The 15,526-nt window shown below is 42.5% G+C and overlaps 1 protein-coding gene across 2 annotated transcripts in view; it reads right to left on the reverse strand.

Annotated features, from left to right (window-relative positions):
* Nucleotides 1-4,666: 4,666 nt before the first annotated feature.
* The window catches only part of SCAF8 (SR-related CTD associated factor 8), a 102,146-nt gene continuing 91,286 nt past the window's right edge, over nt 4,667-15,526 (reverse strand). Inside the window, exons 21-22 of one of the 2 annotated variants that reach the window (XR_012651671.1) lie at nt 14,622-14,827; nt 4,667-5,814 (exon numbers count right to left, since the gene is read on the reverse strand). The gene's annotated coding sequence lies outside the window, so the exon portion shown is untranslated. The remainder of the gene's footprint in view (nt 5,815-14,621; nt 14,828-15,526) is intronic. The other variant, XM_075035951.1, reaches the window with a different exon arrangement.

The raw sequence follows: 15,526 nt of genomic DNA on the forward strand, positions 1-15,526 counted from the left end.
CTAGCTTCCAGAATTTTACTGAAGGAGATAGGTAGCTCAGTTTCGAATATTTAGTTTCTAATTTTCCAGTTCAACTGGATTTAATAGGAAGCTTTGTGCCCAAATAAGAGTCAGGGGCTTTATTTTGTTCAGTCTGAACTGACATTATTGGGATTTTAAGGAAAACATCATTGTTTGGTTGACTACCACAGACAGGTACAACTGAAATTGCTATTTTTTCTGACATCCACTGATGGTTAGAGCTCCGCATTTCCAGCTTCCCATGGAGAGAGAGCATGAACTCTCTAGTGCATACACACTAAGTGAATACTGGAGTGAAGTGAGGGTGGTAGCTGTGAAAGGTGCCTGGGATTAGACAACAGAGAGCTAGGTCAGTGTCGTTCTGATCACCAGGTCTGCGGTCTGTCTGATCCTCCACAGCACACGTGTTAGCAACAGTCGCCACGTCAAGCACAACGCTTCTGCCGGCACTGGGACATTGCCACCCTTTGAATGGTTACGAAGATAGACTTATTCCCACCGACGCTGAATCCACCATGCTCTTTGGGAATTCAATACAATAATTAATTATTGCTTTTAAAAGGTCAGCATATTGCCAATACATCCAGCTTCAGTTCAGTTCCCATTCATTGCCTGCTATCACTATGGTGGCCGTGCTTTCCCCAGGAGTAACAACGAGCTAGGAGAAGCTTTCCCTCTCCTGCTGAAGCTCATTTGCTGTGAAATGTGCCTTGCGGGGCCATGGGTGAGCAGTGCCTTCTGCCTCGCAGCAGCTCTGGCTGCAGCTCGCTGCAGGACGGTCAGGCAGGGCACGGCTCCCGCAGCCAGCAGCAACTGCTGCCTCCTGCTTCTCAATTCAGGAACATTTCATTCAGCTCTTTGAGTTAACACTGAATCTACCTGTTCCCCTGTAAGCTGGAAGGCGGCAACTTTTTTACACTGTTTGTTCTTTTAAAGTCGATCAAACTCTTTTCTGCTTATTCTTAGTGGTAGCAACAAAAAGGTAGAAAGTCTTTTAAAGCTCTGTGCTGGCAATAGGGAGTGTTGGTGAAAAGCAGAACTGGTGTGAACAGCACATTCTCCATTTTCAGTGCTGCTTTGCAATTTTCTGACTTCACCAGTTCATTATTTAAGTAAGTTTGTGAGAGAGTGCCTGCCTACCTTTCAGCTTTTAACCTCAGTAATCGCATGGGAAGTTCTCTGTACAGACAGGGTTTTCCCAGTCAGGTTTGCTATCGGCGTTTATGAGAGCTGTTAATTCTGCCCATCGCTTCAACTTCCAGCTCTGCCCTGGGGTTTAAGAAAACGGTGACAACATCTGGGAAATAAACTCATAACTGATGGTATTTCATTAACTCTGCACCTCGTATCCGACACCCGGAGCAGCTGCACATCACCACCTACGGAGGGAGGGCGTTGTGCAGAGCCCAGTGACACACTGCTGAAACTCCCCTTCTTTATTATGTCGCCAGGAGCATGCTCTCTTCCTCTGACTTCACCAGCAGAGACTAACTGCAAAACCAGACATGACCTCAAGAGCATCATTTATCATTAGGAGGGAAAGGTGCTAGCCAAGCCAGAGAAGTAGACGGCCTTGAAACTGGCCAGGAACCGACCCAATACAAAGTACGAAGATGACCCTTCACGGCAGTTAAGGTATCATATGGAGTAATACAACCTAATTGTTTCTTGTGAGATGGAGACGGGACAGGTACAGAGCTCTTGGAGAAGCTGAGGTGAAGTGAAGGTGCTGACAGAGGAGCTCTCTTTGCATAGAAGGCAAACACAACAGGGAGTGAGAAAAATCATGCTAATAACTTTTTGAGATATTGGCTTCCTTACAAGGTTATAATTAGTTTTGTTTATTGTTGATTGCAGTGCAGCAACTTCTTGTGAAATATCAGTGAAGTTACTTAGCTCTCCAGTGACTTGGCTTATCTACTTATACATTAGAATAAAATGTATGCTGCCCAGAAGCTTTTGTGAGACTCCTTTATTTAGTATTTGACAGTATTTGGAGAATTCTAGATGAAGGTTGCAACAGAGAATTTAAAAAGTGAGATAGATAATTGCTTATGAAAGATGGACATAGTTCCTCAAAAAACTTGGGCTTTTTTGAGTTATAACTAACAAATAAGTGACAATTTGATAGCCAACTGTTGGGGTTTCCCTTGTATGAATAGGATGAATCAACAGCAGTGTGTACACACACACAGAGTTCAAAAACAAGGGAATGTAACTGTAAGCAATCTAAAGCAAGCTGATATTTGTAAAAGCCTGTGCTATCACAGCAATGCAGACTGGCGGTAGGAACAGAATTGCAGTTGCAGGTAAGATTTGGTGTGGTCAGCTGTAGCAGAGACATGCTCATACTTTGTCACCAAAATCCCAGCTGTGACCTGAAGAGTCAACTGTTTCTTAGATGTCTAATACCTAAACAATGCTGGACAAAAGACCTGTCTCTAAACCTACTATTTATTTCAGGTCTGGGCCCTGAACAGATGTTCTTATTCTTGGAATGGATTATTGTCTGCTAAGGAAATGACTTAAGACCATCTTATTTGAATGTGAACTACATACTTACATATTACATTCAGTCAGCAAAACCAACACTCCTGCCTGCTAAGCCACATAGTCCACATGAAGTATTTGTTCTAATTGTGCAAATACTGAATTGCTCCAAGTCATCAAATTCAGCTGATACTGTTTGTAAAGCCAGCACTGCCCCAATTCAGATGTTTGAAGTTGCCAGAAAATAATGACTTTTGAAACTTTCCTTTGAAGCTGACTGCAGAGACGGGTGCACTGCAGGTCTCTGCATATTCATGTCCCTTCACAAAGAAGGGCTTGTCCAGATGCTGAGGGAAAGCACGGGGAGGCTTCTCAAAAGGGGATTCATCCAAAGAACAAAAAGCTCCAACCTCTGCCCTTACCAGAGTGCCGGGAGGTTTGCCTATTTTGTTGTGTTTTGTTTTTTAATCACTCCTTCAACAGATGGGCAACAGTCACACATCTCGCCAGAAAAGTTCACCCAACAGGATGGTCAAGCTTCCAGCAGCCCCCGGTACAGCACAGACAAAAAGCCATTTCTCCAAAACAGGCCCTGCTCTTGGAGCAATTCGTTTGGACATTCAAATTCAAATGGTGCCATGGTCAAGCTCAAGCATCTACATTTCTGGTGGGACCAGCTGGCCATGCAGTGAGCATATACCTCATGAACAGCTAACGGTCTGCTAGAACAGGAGACTTACACGGCCCTGGTACTGCCACGGCATGCAGCTTTCACTTCTGTTTCTCTGAAAAAGTTTTGGTCTTCAGAGTAATTTGAATGGCAAGAACGTATTCTTTTCATGGCAATGTATTCTTCTTGTACCTCAAATACTGCCACTGTGAAGTTATTTTAAAGGTGTTATTATTGTTTTTTTCTACGGATTTGATTCATTTCCAGTGCTTTATTTTCTTTGCAGTGTTATTGAATCAAGGAATACTTCTTAGGCATATGAAAGCAATGCGCTTAAATAGAAAGTTTAGGTAATACAATTATTTAATTGACAGTTAGAGGGACCTGAAGGCATGGTTCCTCCATCAGTGTAAGCTGACCTAAAATGAAACTGCTGATAAAAAAGTGTTTGCTCCCACCCTCTCCCTGGTGTCAGAGCCAGCACAAGAGCTAAACTCTTACACGGGGACATTTTCAGTCAGACCAGGAAGCTTCATCGCTGTGCAGCTCTTCGAGGGACATAGTGGGAAGGTGTGAGCGGGGCAGAAGGGGAAGACAGCACTGTCCCTCGTGAGCAGGAGAGCAGCCTTAAGACTAGCTTAAGTTGATCAGGAAGCTGCACTGAGGTGCTGTTGTCTGATCCCATTCATACTTCTGGGTATGGACTGGTATGGACTTCACAGAGGTGAGCACTCTGCCATCTGTATGCAACTATGTAAGATGCAGGATCACAGTGACGCCTGACTAAGAGGTTTCAAAGGTCAGGGATGCTCTGTTGACATGAACTCATGTTTGCTATAAGCTAACCATAGCATCAGCGGGACAAAACCCTGCCTATAATGCAGCATGGCTAGGGTAGCCTTGTCAGGACCACGTTAATTTTTGAAACGCAATGTGCAGTCTTTGCTCACACAAACTTAATTGCTACTTGAAGAACATTTTTGTAGTTTAAAATTTTGTCTTCAAAGAAGAAAATAAGAAGGAGGAAGGCAAAAGAGTCTAATTGGCTTTTAAACTCTGATGTACATATGTTCAGCACAATACATCACACACACAGCAAATCAAAGCCAGCTTAGACTCAGCTCTTCTTGCAGCTTTTTCTTCCCATACCTTTCCAGGATTACTAATTAATAGAGACCAGATGTCAAATACTTTAGTATGGCCTTAAATACGGGATGTGAAGAGCCTGATCTCCTTATTGCCCTGGGGCCTCGCGTGCAAATTAAATTTAAGCATCACTATTGACTTGCTAACATTTCGTATCCCTCTGCCCTTTAACCTCTTGTAAATAATGACACAAAGGACAACATGGTCCAACCATACAAATACCTTCCTCTAACATTTTTTTGCCAAATCTTCTTCTAAACAGGGAGCAGCAATAAGCAGGATTCCGATCAATGACTTGCAGGTACAACATAAAAGTAGAGAAAATGATGAGAAACAAAATTTTGAATTTAGATCTTTATTATACAGGCCCAAAGCTGTGGTCGCCATGCAGTTACACTGTAATGGGAATGACCTTGCTGAAAGGATCTCACTAAACAAATGTAAAGAGACCACAGACTACAGCATTCCAAATAACTGGCACTTTAATTTTTGAAAGAGCAAAAATAAATAAAGGAATGGCAAGTATGTCCTTTTCACATATGGTGGGGCATATACATACTCCTTCTTTTCTATAGCTATTCAAGAGACAAAATCAGCAAACACTGCCTGAAAATGTAGACCTTTCACATGAGGGCTCAGCTAATTTAGCTGTTTCTCTCCCCTTGGCTATTAGATCAAACACACATTCGGATAGGTGCATATGCCAAAATGAAAGGCAATGTATTTTTTTTTATTTCACTTCTACTTCCTGCCCTTTCCTCCTCCTTCCAGGACACTAACAGGAAATAATTGGAGAAGTCTAGTCAAATAAAAGCCCTGGAACTTTTCCCTTCTAGCTTTTCATGATACTCTCATAATTTAGGGATTCATCACAAATCTAAAAAGGTTCAGGCGTCTCACAAGGAATTCATCATCTCTGGAATATAGATAGCCACAGTGAAGAGCTGCACATAGACTGCACACATAGTGTTATGTAAAAGTGGTTATCTTTAAAAAAACAAAACATTTTTTAAAATTTGTAGATCAAAACAAAGCATGTCTTATTGTCTACAGGATTTTCTTGCAACCTGTTCTTCAATTATTTGCACTAGGAGATGCTACGAATGGTATTAGTTACAATATACAGTCCGCTGTCATCTTCTGGTCCAGCAGAAGAACCTGTCTCTCCGATGGACGCAAAACTGTTCATCTGAGCAGATCATCCTCAACAGCACAAATATGGTCTAGAAACTCATAGAGTTTATGGTTTTAATTTATAAAATTAAACCTGCCCCAGACAGGTAATACTGGTTTGTAAGTTTGCCATCCCTGGGTTCTGTCAGAAACGGGGTACTGAGGTGCTCAGAGCCGTCTCAGTCTGCAGCGCTGGGATCCTTCTGGCACTTCAGACCCAAGATGCGATGTGATGCACGCTAGAACACGGGCGCACTTCTCACTTAACTCTGCAGAGCCCGGGACATGGTAAGCTGCCAGAACCTCCATCTTGCCTGTTGACAAAAGGAACAATAACTAGTCATCACTGGTTGCTGGAGTGTAATTCTAATTTTTAAAAAGCCCTACAAATGAGACTCTTTTTTTTTTTTACCAGGCAATAGAAAATGTTTCATAAATAACAGATTGGGGATAAAGTTTACAGTCTCTCTATTAGCCACATGATGCTTATGATGGAGAAAGGTGTCTTATACTTCATGGTTCCTAAAATATTATCCAGGATTAAACATACCATTGTTTTAAAAATATTATTAGTTTTCCCTTTCAGTGTCCAGTAGCTTAGTACTTTAAAATCTTCATTAAAATATTATCTCTGTAAAGAATAATTTTTAATAGCAGATTTTCTGGCTAAAAGTGCTGTATTGTCTCTCACACACACTGTACACAAGATACAGTGTAAACAATTTAGAGGATTAATAAACAATTAATAATTGAATAAGAATCCAACAGACTAATAAGTGGCTTATGTAAGTTTGGTGTAGAACTATCTCACATATCGGTCATGTGCATTATGTATTGATAACAACTATTAATCATAACAGCTATAAATCCTTCACAAATGACTCACTGAATGGGCTTCACAGAACTGAGGGTCAGAAAAGACCACTAGATTTCCTACTCTGATATCCTGCCAATTATATAATTTTTCCAGGTAGCCCTCTGTGAAGTCCAAGCACTTTGGTTCTCAGAAAACCAAACTTCTAGTATCACAGACTGAGAAAAGGAAAGACCAAGAATACGCTACCAATGTAAATTTGCTGGAGAACAGGTGGAAGGAGAGGCAGAGGTACCTCTGGAAGGTGATTCACCCACTCCTTAGGTAATGTCTAAAAGGTGTCCATCTTTTTTCAATGAACTACAAGTAGACAAAAGACCAAACTTTCTTATGGCTAGAATTGAGTGCTTTGCATCCTCCCACAGGTATCTGACTATGTTCACCTATTTATTTCACAAAAACCATTCACAAAGCCATCAAACCCTAGTAATTTTCAATCAATACTGACACAGGCAAAATTAGAAAAAGTATAATCGCTGTATTATCATACAGAAATCACTAAAGGAATAGGGCTAGCAGGTAATTTGAGAGATCGCTTTGCCCATCCCTGACCTATGCCATGCCTGCTGATGTTTGCCTAACCTACTTTAAACATCTGCAAGGCTGAAGTTTCCATGAATTCCTCCTAAACAACCTATTCCAGGGCTCCACTTTTCTTTCCTTGCCACTTGGATTTTTTTTCCTGATGCTTATACTAAATCATCCTTGTTGAGATCTAAGCCTATTATTGCTTTCCTGTACCGACAGCATACATTGCAGCTAAATCCCTTCCTCTTTAGAGTCACCCATTGCCATATGAAGGCTGCTAGCATGTGTTCCTTTCCTCCCCTCGTCTCTAGACTAAACAACCCTTCAACCTTTCCTTGAAGGCCTATGTATTTTAGATCTTCGAGCCCAGTTTGCTCTCTTCTTGGATCCTACCTGAGCTGCAGTTCCTGCAAGTGGGTAAAGTTCTGCCACTGAGGCCTTATCAGTGCCGAGCAGAGCAAAATAATTACATTTTATGCTTTATTAGTCCCCTTCCTATAGCCCACAATAGCACTGGCCTTGTTTGCAGCAGCACAACATCCTTGGTGCATGTTCAGCTTGGGATCGTTATGACACCAGGTCTCTTCTACAGAACTGCTGCTTGGCCAGTTGTTTCCCATCTGTATTCAAGTGCAGCTGATTATGTCGAGCTGTATGTACAGTTCTGCATTTGCTCTAATTTAACTGCTGGAAAGCTGGTATTTTCTAGGCTACTCTGCTACTTTATCAAGGCCATTTTCCATTGCCTTCCTTCCAACACACTGCTTCTGCTTTATGAATTTATTAAGCATACTTTCTAACCTTTCATCCAAGCTGTCAGTGAGAATACTGAATAGTACCAGAACAAGGAAAAACACTTGCAGAACTGCACTTAATGGTGTATAATTGAGAACTACTCTCTGCATATGGTTTCCAAATCATTTAGGCACTCACATAATAATAATTTATTCTAGCCCAGTTTCCCTAGCACACATGAGAATAATAACAACTGAAATATTTTGCCATATAGTCTTGTTCAAATAAAGCAGATAATAGTAGTAAATATGTTTCAAAATGAAGTATTGTATACACATTGAAAATGAAAGCATTACGGAGAAAAGATTTCAAGTGAGAATACAGTTTTGCTGACAACTGATTTTAAATCCATATAGCTACTTTTATGAAGTATGTGCTCTACTGGAATATTGTTCAATTTAGGCTTAATGGAAGTCTTTCATAGCCTCTTAAAATTTAGTTTTGTTCAATAGAAACCTCCACTGAGAAAGCAAAAAAGACATACTACTACAATACCTCCTTTGGAAATAAATCAGTTGCACAGCTTCACAAAACTGCAAGCTGCAAAATTACTGTTTACTACTTATCTTGCATCAGTTCTTGATCAGAAACATATTGAACGAGGACTGCTAACACCAACAGGACTGATCGTACTGAGCCTTTTAAAGAAAGGATTACCATTTACATGAATCTTTATGGAGATGCGAGCCAATTCCACAAATACAGGAGGCACAGACCACTCTTGTTACGTAATTTGGATTATTTGGCAGACTTTTTCTACTTCTCACTCTATGATATATTCTGTTTATGCTACCTAAGCTACTCACAAAAGTGAAATAACTTGCTCCCTCAGGGGCAGACAGTTCCTTCCCAGTGATGTACAATATTGTATTTTCAGTTCTGGACTGGAAGAATTAGAGGCCAGCAGAAGTTGAAATACAAACTAGTCAGTAAATACAAAACAAAGCCCACTTTGAATTAACAAGAAATTTGATTTGATTTGATATTTAGAGATATATCCCGTTGGATTTCCAGTGAAAAGGAGAGAGAGACTGACCTTCCTCTGAAAAATATGTGGTTACAGAGAGACAGCAGCATAAAGAGTACACACAGGTACCTTCAGCTTTCTCCAGTGGAAAAGAAGGAAATAGGAGAAGGAAGGACGGATGAGCCAGCCTGACCCAGGACCGCTCGTGATGTACAGCCCACTGTCTGACTGCTGAGGCAGAGAAGCATTCCCACAAAAAACTCGCTTGTTAGGGCAAGTCAAAAGTCCTGAGGCTGAGATAAACCAGATGTCTGCACCTCTCTGAGTACAGATCTAGGGATTTTAAATTATAAAGATTTAAGAGATTTCACTGAGAACTGTAGACATCCAGATACCAAAATTGCCTTCGACTTTTTGTCAGTCAGGGCTAGGATTTCCCACCTTTCCTGGGATCAAGACTTTGCTAAAAATGAAAGGGAAAGACAAACTGCTCAGTCAGAAACACAGCTGAGAGAAAACCCAGGCAGCAGCTAGCTCAGGAGCAGAAGAGCTGATACCCTGCTGATACGGAAAGATGTACGTGTCATGGTGACTTCTCTCTTAAAAGATCATCATCATTCTCTTTGCGATCCAGAAACAAAATCCGCTCGGCTTGTCTACTTTGCAGGCAAGGGAAGGTGAACCGCTAAGGGGTGGACCTTGCTTTCTGTGCACTGGCATCACGACACAGCCATCTCCCGGCAGAGAAAGGGGGGTGAGGGGGACTGCACCGTCCCGCTCGGTGGTTGAACTGTCCCATCTCTGTGCAGATATGCAGGTCTTGCCTATGATATGGGAAGGGGCTGCATGTGCTTTGAAGAGCTCTGAGCTCTAACATGTGGATAGGACACTGCTTCAGTCCTGAAACCTGCATATGAGCTCACCTGAGTTAGTTTCCCAACCCAGAAACACTGATCTGATGATATCCCCCCCGGGGAAAAGGCAGGAAGAGGAGAGGCACTGGCCTGTTGGCACTGCCTGGGTCCTGCCACCGGTGGGACACGTCTCACGGACCCAAGGGTAGGCCAGGCTGAGCACAGCCGAAGCCTGCAACATGTGAGGCAAAGCTGGGCACATGATGTCAGAGATGTACCCAATCTGTGGGCAAAAGAGACAAAGTAGATGGGTTGGTATTACTGTGACCTGAAACCATCTAGGCTGGAAATAAAGACAATTCTTCTGCAGTAATTCTATGACAGTCCAAAACCCTTGTATAATACTGCTGCATGTTTTTGAAACATCCAGTGCAATTTTTTCCTGAGTGACTGCTGCTTTTCTGCAGTGGCTGAAGTCGCACACAGAGATGCAGTTCCAATGCGCATAAAATCTCTTCTTATGCCTCAAACAATGTGTAGGAGAACCGCTCCAGTCCTGTGGAATGGGGTGGGGGGCACTCACCTCACCGGGGTTGAGTACCCACAGATGGGACTCGGTTATCTATATTTAGGTGTCTAGTGCCTTTTCAGATGCTCTAAAGGTTTCCTGCCTCATTAGCATGGGAACCATCAAGACATCTTTAATGGCATGAGACACTACTGTTTAGGCAAGCAAACCCATGATAAATGTTACATACCCAGCCGCAGTTATCTAGAGCCAGTCAATGATGGGAGGAGAATTTGTCCCATGCTCGCCCAAGTGTCTAACACAAGCAGCAGGAGCAGCCGTGAGAGGTGTGTGGGTGTCCCACCCCCACTGTCTAGCACTTGCTCTATACTACAGAGACAAAACAGTCAGCTTTGCAGTGTAAATGTTTTGCAAGGGTAAAATTAAGTGAGATGAGTCCCACACATTTTTTTCAAAAGCAGAAATAGGAGTCTGTATGTAAAACAGTGTAATGTTAGCATGTTGATTGACAGAGTGAAAATTAGTAACACTCAGTGTAACTAAGACTGAAGTTACCAGATAGAGATTAATAGTAAATGCAAAACTTTTCCTGATGTTAGCAAGCAGCATAAAACCTACATAATTTAACTGACTTTGAATTTCAGTGAAAGTTTACGGATAGAGAGTAGACTACTGATAATGAAATACCTCGATCTGTTTGTTCCTTGAAGTCAAACGTCTTAGCCTTTACACTAAGGAAATGCTGATGATTGTATATACTTGAATTAAATTATGAAGGCCCTGTCCCTGATGTTAGAGAAGACTCTATCAAGGTAATAATATTTGGAACATCATGTGATGCTATATATTTTGCTGTCATATCTAAAGAGGCAGTAGAAAATTTGAAAATTATGATGATGTTTTATATGACTCAATCTAAGGAGTTTTTTGGGAAAAAATGAGTAGTGATGTTCAGTATCTGAACTGCTGTATTATTTCTGTACCTGTATACAAAAAGATTCTTATAGTTAATTTTTTTAAACAAATTAACAGGCAAACATTAAGCAGAAGTATTAGAATATATCTAAGTCGTGATATCATAAAGATATCAGGGATATAAGCATAAAGGGAAGCTACAATGTGCTAAACTCAAATTACACTTAATTACAATGGATAACAAAATCTCCAAACTTTTAAAGAATTTATTTAGAAATATATTTCAAAACTAACAAGGATCCGCCAGTTTAACAATCAGATGAAATAGTTTAAAATGCGAAAATCCTAGACTAGACAGAAATAGTACTATATGCTATTCTTTAAAACAATTTAAAATCATTAGAAAAAATCCTATATAACATGATTCAAAAATCTGCTTAACTTTAAAAGCTTTTCTGCATTGAATACGGTGGTGGATGTGATATCAGTTAGACATGAACAGTCCAGCAGCAGACTGCATTCTGTAGTTAAGACCCTATTAGGGTACCAAGTGATAATCAAGTTGCCAGTCCTCCAAAATACAGGCTGGAACCGAGCAACTTTTTATTGGGGTGGTTGAGTTCTGTGCTGGAGGGGGAATTTCACAGCCTTGCAGTAGTTTCCCTGGTGTGTGACTGAAAACGCATGTACCGCACTGCACAAGCCAACAACCGTAGCCACCTCTGACCTCTTCACTTTCTTCTCCTCCATTCAGGTAATCTATGCCTGTTTTTTTTCACTCCATACATATCTTCCTTCAGCAAGAATTCTATAATCCAAACTATATCCTCATTGGAGCTGTGCAAACTCTGGCCAAACTCAATCCTTGGCTTTATCAAATCCAGTGCTGTCAGCTCAGGAGAGTTTCTCGTGAGCTCTATGATGTGATGATTTTCTGTAAAGCTTCTCCTTCTGAAGAGAGCTGCTCACGTGAGAATCTGAGTTTTGTTGTGGAAGGTGGCAAAGCTGAGCTGCATAATCATGCAGACCACACCTGAACGAGACGTAAACAGCATGTGGCAATAATGGGATAAGATTGTGAGGCTATAATAATAGCATAGGAACGTATATAAATTATAGAGGCTGTTAACATATTTTGGAGGTCTTTAAGGACTTTGGCTGCTTAAAAGTAATTGTTCATGATAAAGCAGAACTCACACCTTGCTTAATGTTTTTGCTTAATGTTGACCTATTCTCTGATCAGAGGAATGAGAAGATGGGAAAGCCCCAGAGCCAGTTTGAGCCAGGAAAAGGAGACATAGTAACAACTAAAATACAAGAAAGCCTAAAATACAAGAAAGAGAAAGAACCTGTCTAGAGGCAACAAAAAGGACCCAATGTGAGAGAAGACCCCAGACCCGAATATTACTACCTGGACCAGACTATGGTGTGAGGGGCAGGAACTTAGATTGCAAGGGTGTAAGTCCCCAGGCATGTTAGTGTTTGGGGTCCCTCTCTGGAGGCAGCCAGCTGGAGCCGTTTAAATTTGTGCACTATAGATAGAATTACACTTTTTATTTTGAAGGCCTTGATTAGAGATGCAGCTTTGGGGGACTTAGGGTCAAGCCTGAGGGAAGAAGCAGCACCCAAGGGTGAGTGTGTGTGTGTGTGTGAGGAGTTGAAAGGGGCACCCATCGGCTCACTGGAGTCACCCGCTGTGAAGGGACTCCAGTCCAAGCAGTTAAAGTCTCGGGTGGTGTATGTGCGACTCCTTGACTGGTGTGTGAATGCTCGGGCAGTGGCTTCTTGCTCAACAGTTTTCATATTTTAGTTTATTTTCGTACGCTTATAGATGCAAAGAAAAGGTGCAATATGTGATTTTAGGTACTGATAGGCTCAGAAGAGGCTGAGAAAAACAGAAGGCAAAATAAAAGGGATTTCCAGAGCCTTAATTTTAAGATTTCAAGATTTTAAAGCCAATCTCATAATTTTTGAAGCCACAATTTTGGATGTTTGACATTTGCAAGACAAAAAACATCCAGATCTGCTGTCTTTCAGCTTTGCAGGGTGAAGCAGTTATCCTGCTCTGCCTTGCCATGAGGGAGACAAAAATTTATGTTTGTTTTGGGTATGTCTACACAGTTACGTGACTGAATCTTGACCATGAGCCAACTCTCGACATACTTGCTAGAACACCTCATCTACATTCAAGCCAAACAGTGCTCATCAGGGTAGCTACAATATGGCAGAGGGTGTGAGCTGGAAAACGCAAACAACACTTCAAGGTGTTAATGAAGAGCAGCCTTTAATCTCTCCTCAGCTGGGCTTGACTGCGGGAATGCTTCTGGTTTGCTTCAAGGCAAAGGCATACCCACAAACACAGCAGAGGCAGTTCAAGCGAACCCTGTTGCACTGCACTGAAGCAGTGAGGATGGGCTCACAGACTCGGGAGGTGCCCAGAGTCAGTACGCACGGCGAGAGCATCCCCAAGCACACTGCCACACGGCCCATGGGAGAGCCGGGAGCTGACAGCATGACTGCTCCCATGCTGCATCCGTCCTGTGGGATAAGCCTTCAACTAACCTGGACCTCTCTGCCTTGCAGGAGCCAGGACAGCCTACAGGTGGCTGTGACTGATTTAGGGAGCTGTTTGCTGCTAGGGTCCAGGTGAATGTAATTTGTACCAAACTGCTGCTTTCCCCTGGCTTGAGCCAGCGGGGAGGGGGAGCACTCACTGCCAGCATCTCTCTTGCCTGACAGGCAGGTCGGGTGCCACTACCTCCCAGTTGTGGGGCGGGTACGTTCCTGTAACTGGTAGCACTGAGACAAAGTAGATAAAAAGTCATTGCATGATTACTGAATATCAGCTGGAATCAGCTAACAAATTGTTTGCCAGCAGCACAGAGCAGGTCCCTGTACTGTCTCAAAGCAGTAACTGATGGCTGGGCTTCCAACAATGTGGAGGAAGCAGGCTGAAACCCAAATCAGCATCCCTACCCTGAAATGGGCTTGAAGCTCTTACACCTCTCTGAGCATTTGTCAGGGCTGTATCACACCAATGGCTTGTGGAGATCCCAAGATAACCAACAAACCTAGATTCTTCTCTCTCACAGCTGAAGTGTCTTCTTGCTTTTTTACTATTGCGTCCTACCTTACTGAATACCTACAAGCACCTGGTTCCCAAAGGCAATCTCAGGAGCATACAAAACTGTCCATAGTCCTTTGCTATGTGGAACAGGAGGGCTACAAAGTAGGGGAACAGGAGATGGAAAGGTCTCAGCATGCAGGCTCCTCCTATTCCTTTCCATTAACTGGCCAAGCACTATCCTAAAAGGTTTTTTTTTCTGAGCATCTTTTTGCTTACTGTTGCAGAAATTCATTGCTCTGATGGCTTAGAATCTTTTTTTCTAATTTGCAGCTTACATTTATTCATGACCAATTTATATCCCTGAGGTCTGTGTCTACAATAAGCAAATTTTCTAGTTTTCTGGGTGTGCACTGCTTGAAGGCAGTTAGAGAGACTGTGATCACAGTCTCTTTCTCAGGCTTCCTTTTACTAGGTTAAGTCAACATCTGTTAGCATTCTCTTGCCTCTTAGTCCTCCTGTTCTTTCCCTAGCTTGCCTCCGAGTCTCTTCCAGTTTGATTTAATCTTTCTTGAACATGGGTGATGAGACTTACATACTTTATCCTGCAAAGGCCTGTTTAGGAGGCTGGTTGTTAGAGTCCCTTGGGAGGCAGTCCTGAAGGGCAAAGGAGTCCAGGAAGGCTGGACATTCTTCAAGAAGGAAATCTTAAAGGCGCAGGAGCAGGTCATCCCTATGTGCTGAAAGATGAGCCAGCGGGGAAGATGATCAGCCTGGCTGAAGGGAGAGTTCTGGCTGAAACTTGGGGGAAAAAAAAAGAGTTTATGACCTTTGGAAGAACGGGCAGGCAACTCAGGAGGACTACAAGGATGTCATGAGGTTATGCAGGGAGCAAATTAGAAGGGCCAAAGCACAGATAGAACTTAATCTGGCTACTGCCATAAAAGACAATAAAAAATGTTTCTATAAACACATTAGCAACAAAAGGAGGGCTAAGGAGAATCTCCATCCTTTATTGGATGCAGGGGGAAACATAGAGACAAAGGATGAGGAAAAAGCTGAGGTACTTAATGCCTTCTTTGCCTCAGTCTTTAATAGTAAGACCAGTTGTTCTTGGGGTATGCAGCCCCCTGAGCTGGAAGACAGGGAGCAGAATGAAGCCCCCATAATCCAAAGGGAAATGGTTAGCAACCTGCTACACCACTTAGACACACACAAGTCTACACACACAAGATGGGATCCACCCAGAGTACTGAGGGATCTGGTGGAATGCTCACCAAGCCACTTTCCTTCATTTATCAGCAGTCCTGGCTAACCGGGGAGCTCCCAGTGAACTGGAGGCTCGCAAATGAGATGCCCATCTAGGAGAAAGGCCAGAAGCAGTAACCAGGGAACTACAGGCCTGTCAGTCTGACCTCGGTGCCGCGGAAGGTTATGGAGCAGATCATCTTGAGTGCCATCACACGGCATGTGCAGGACTACCAGGGGATCAGGCCCAGT

Source organism: Buteo buteo, chromosome 9 (assembly GCF_964188355.1).
Source record: "Buteo buteo chromosome 9, bButBut1.hap1.1, whole genome shotgun sequence".
NCBI lineage: Eukaryota > Metazoa > Chordata > Aves > Accipitriformes > Accipitridae > Buteo > Buteo buteo.